The sequence below is a fragment of the Vicia villosa genome, linkage group LG7 (genome assembly GCF_029867415.1).
Source record: "Vicia villosa cultivar HV-30 ecotype Madison, WI linkage group LG7, Vvil1.0, whole genome shotgun sequence".
NCBI classification, from domain to species: Eukaryota; Viridiplantae; Streptophyta; class Magnoliopsida; order Fabales; family Fabaceae; genus Vicia; species Vicia villosa.
Window position 1 is genome coordinate 62472426 of NC_081186.1, and position 5286 is coordinate 62477711.

The following is a 5286-nucleotide window of genomic DNA, read 5'->3' on the forward strand; positions in this document are numbered from 1 at the left end:
TTCTTCCTTGGACAACCTCTACGTAATAACCTACAATAACCCAAGATTCAAAACCCATAAAAGATTACATTTTCTAATGAATATAACAAAACAAAGAAAATCCATGATTCAAAATCCAAAAAATATTGAATTTTTCCAACAAAAATACAAAAAGAAAGAAAACCCTAAAATTGAAATCTCAATAACTATCAAACATACCATTGAATCAGCAGATGTGGATTATTTAGACCCCAAACGGTGGCTGTAGGTCACAAATGCGACGAGAGCAAACTGACATGTGTAGGAAGACTTCTACAGTTTGCTTAAAGTAATGCTTAAAAAGATCTTCCTCCTCCTAAAATTAGTGCTGAAGAAAGTCTTCCTACGCTTATTCTCTGTCCGTGTGTTCGTTGTGCAAATCAAGAACCAAAACTTAGTAAGAAAGAAATCAAGAATCATCTAATTTGTAAAGGGATTTATCAAAGTTATACACAATGGATATGGCACGGTGAAGTAGTAGCAACATCAAATGTGTCTCAAATAGATAATGTTAGTGTAGAAATGGATGATCGTCTAGAAGACATGATGCGTGATATTGGACACGATTCGTTTAAGAGGGCACATGCGTATGATAGCTTATGCATTGACAAGGATACACCTTTGTACCTGGGATGCACAAATTTTACACGTTTGTCAGCCGTGTTAAAATTGTTCAATCTGAAGGCAGTTAATGGGTGGAGTGATAAAAGTTTTACCGAATTGCTTGAATTGTTGACACAAATGCTTCCAGAAGGTAACGTACTGCCAAGTCGTTATTACGAGGTGAAGAAAATATTGTGTCTGATGGGTTTGGAGTATGAAAAGATACATGCATGCCCTAATGATTGCATGTTATACAGAAAAGAGTATGTAAACTATAATCTGTTAGAACAAGATTTGTTCTGATCAATTATCTTAGTTTTGATGATAACAAATAATATGAATTTTGCTTAAGATAATATGGTACTCTAATCCAATGCAATTTCCTTTTCAGGAAATATATAAAGAGTATGCATAATTCAGCGCTCAGAAGCTTTGTCTCAAAGGGTTCAGCATGCAACATCAGAACATGGTCTGGCAAGACATCAGAAGATGGTCGAAGCAGAATCAGAACATGGGTCTATGGAAGCATCAGAAGAACATGAGATCAGAAGCACTGAAGTTCTGATGGTATCACGCTCAGAAGCACTTCAAGGTCAGAAGATCAGAAGATGCTTTGCACCAAGCTGTTTGACTCTGATGATATTCAAATGTTGTATTCACAAACATCAGATCAGAAGGAAGTACATGTGGCAGGCTACGCTGACTGACAAAAGGAACGTTAGAAGCTATTAAAGGCAACGTCAGTAGACACAGCGTGAACAAGGCTCGAGGTAGTTGACAAAAGCGTATAACATTAAATGCGATGCTGTACGGAACACGCAAAGCATTAAATGCACTCAACGGTCATCTTCTCCAACGCCTATAAATATGAAGTTCTGATGAGAAGCAAGGTTAACGATTCTGAACAAAACAACTCATATTAACTTGCTGAAACTCTGTTCTATTCAAAGCTCAGAATCTTCATCTTCATCAAAGCTCACTACATTGCTGTTGTAATATATTAGTGAGATTAAGCTTAAACGTTAAGAGAAATATCACAGTTTGTGATTATAGCTTTTAAGAAGCAATTGTAATACTCTTAGAATTGATTACATTAAGTTGTAAGTAACTAGAGTGATCGTGTGGATCAGAATACTCTAGGAAGTCTTAGAGGTTATCTAAGCAGGTTGTAACTAGAGTGATCGTGTGGATCAGAATACTCTATAAAGTCTTAGAGGGTATCTAAGCAGTTGTTCCTGGAGTGATCAGTGTGTGATCAGAAGACTCTGGAAGACTTAGTTGCTGACTAAGTGGAAAACCATTGTAATCCGTGCGATTGGTGGATTAAATCCTCAGTTGAGGTAAATCATCTCTGCGGGGGTGGACTGGAGTAGTTTAGTTAACAACGAACCAGGATAAAAATAACTGTGCAATTTATTTTTATCGGTCAAGTTTTTAAAGCTACACTTATTCAAACCCCCCCTTTCTAAGTGTTTTTTCTATCCTTCAATTGGTATCAGAGCCTGGTTCTAAGGTGCAAGCACTTAACCGTGTTTAGAAAAGATTCAGGAAGAGAAAAACGCTTCAGTAAAAGATGGCTGATGAAACTGCAAAGTCTACATCTACATCTGGCTCTGCTGAGCAACACAACGGTAACAATGGTTATACTAGACCGCCGGTATTTGATGGTGAAAACTTTGAATACTGGAAAGATAAACTGGAAAGTTACTTTCTTGGTCTAGATGGTGATCTATGGGATCTTCTGATGGATTGTTACAAACATCCGGTAAATGCCAGTGGCGTAAAGCTGACAAGGCAAGAAATGAGCGATGATCAGAAGAAGCTTTTCAGGAATCATCATAAATGCATAACTGTTTTGCTGAATGCTATCTCTCATGCTGAGTATGAGAAGATATCTAACAGGGAAACGGCCTATGACATATATGAGTCCTTGAAAATGACTCATGAAGGAAATGCTCAAGTCAAGGAGACTAAAGCTCTTGCTCTAATCCAGAAATATGAAGCCTTCAAGATGGAGGATGATGAAGACATTGAAAAGATGTTTTCAAGATTTCAAACTCTTACTGCTGGATTGAGAGTTCTTGACAAGGGATACACCAAGGCTGATCACGTAAAGAAGATCATCAGAAGCTTACCCAGAAGATGGGGTCCTATGGTGACTGCATTTAAGATTGCGAAGAATCTAAATGAAGTCTCTTTGGAAGAGCTGATCAGTGCCCTGAGGAGTCATGAAATTGAACTGGATGCAAACGAGCCTCAAAAGAAAGGTAAGTCTATTGCATTAAAATCCAATATCAAGAAATGCACTAACGCTTTTCAGGCTAGAGAAGAAGATCCTGAAGAATCAGAATCTGAAGAAGAAGATGAACTGTCCTTGATCTCCAGAAGGCTAAATCAACTCTGGAAGAACAAGCAAAGGAAGTTCAGAGGCGTCAGAAGTTCAAAGAAATTTGAACGTGGAGAATCTTCTGATGACAGAAGATTTGACAAGAAGAAGGTCATGTGCTATGAATGCAATGAGCCTGGACACTTCAAGAATGAATGTCCAAAACTTCAGAAGGAAAATCCCAAGAAGAAGTTTCATAAGAAGAAAGGTCTTATGGCAACCTGGGATGAGTCAGAAGATGATTCAGACTCTGAAGATGAGCAGGCTAACTGTGCGCTGATGGCGACAGAAAATGACGGATCAGAATCTACATCAGAATCAGATTCTGAAGAGGTATTTTCTGAACTTACTAGAGATGAGTTAGTTTCCAGTCTAACAGAACTTCTGGAATTCAAGTCTCAGATTAGTCTCAAATACAAAAAGCTGAAAAAGCTATTTGAATTTGAAACAAAGAAGCTTGAGTTGGAGAATTCTGAATTAAAAGAAAAACTTTTAAAATTATCCAATAATGTTGGATCTCCTTCTGATTCAGAAAAATCCACTCCTAGTCTAAACCATATTCTGAAAGAATATGATTTAAGTTTCAGGAAGTTCTTATCTAGAAGTATTGGCAGAAGTCAGCTAGCTTCTATGATATATGCTGTGTCTGGAAACAAAAGAGTCGGCATTGGTTTTGAGGGTGAAACCCCATACAAACTTGAACCTGTTGATGAAATGAAAATCACATACAAGCCATTGTATGATCAGTTCAAGTATGGCCACTCCCATGATATTAGGCACACTTCACATGCTCAAAGTTTTCACATAACACACACCAAAAAGCATGTGACACAACCTAAAAAATATCATGAAACTCATATTAAGAATTATCATGCTGTTCCTCCTTCTGCTTACAATGTTAAACCTAAGTTCAATCAGAACTTAAGGAGAACTAACAAGAAAGGACCCAAGAAGATGTGGGTACCAAAGAAAAAGACTATTTCTTTTGCAGATTCTCTTGGCGACAAAGAAGATAAAAGTCAACATGTCATGTCACCTGGACTCAAGTTGGTCTCAACACTTGAAGGGAAGAAGGACTGTCTTCCAAGTTCTGGTACTTAAATTTGTTAAAGAAACTATGTTCGTAGGAGATCAGAAAAGAAAGTTTATTAGTCTTGGAACCATCTGTTTTGTTTGTTTCTAAAGCAATGGTGTTTCGTTCTAGATTATTCTGAATGCTCTAAATGCTACAGAATATACAATATTGAAACATTGATTGTAGAAGAATCAATCAATATCTGGTTTGATGATAAACTTGGTTCCGATGAAACAAAGCAGCTTAAGAATTTCTGCAGATACAGTTTTGTCTTATCAGAAGCTGCAGAACAAAGAAGTGAATCTCCAGAAGCTGTGTATATCAGAAGTAATGGATCAGAAGATCATTCAGATTTACATCAGCATACTTCAGAAGGAGTGTTTCCAGAAGAGAAATTTGATCAACTCAGAAGCAGCAATCAAAATCTGTACGCGTAAAGTATATTCTATTTACAGCGGTCTGCTACTCTCTGATGATGCACACGTGTCTGTATGATGTGTACAAAGCGTGCAGTTGAAAAGACGCCGACCTAGGTAACTGCTTTAAATCATTTCTTTTACCACGATCTCTCTCCTCACGTCACTCGTCATTTAATGAAAATGATTTCTTTTGATTCTGAAACTATTCATTTTGTTTATTTATTCTTTTTCATTCTCTATTTTATATTCGTCTCCTTATATTCTTTTCAAATCATATCATATATCTTTTTCGCTCCCTTGTCTCTCTTTCTTCTTGCATTCTCTCGTTTGAAAAGTTCTTAGCCGTTTTCTAAAACCCTAATCGAAAACCCAGTTTTCTTTTCTTGTTCATCTTTTGTTCATTCTGCATCCATGGCTGCCTTCTCATCCCAAAATGTTGATACATCTGTTCCTCACCATCTCCAAGAAGAAATTTTGCAACTTACTCCTGTTGTTGCATGCTCTATTCCCAAGGACAAATTAGAAGTTCTATGTGAACTTATTGTTGATTTTGACAACCTTGAAGAACATGAATTTCATCTTAAAGAAGACATCATCTTTCAAGGATGGACCTCGTTGTTTGCTGAGTTCGTTGGCCCAGTTTATCCGAATCTTGTCAAGGAGTTCTGGGCACATGCTGTGGTTGCTCCAAAATCAATACTTTCTTTCGTCCATGGAAAGTTTGTTGTTATTACTGAAAACATCCTAAGAGTGATGTTTGATCTGAAAAACCCTGAAGGGGCTTT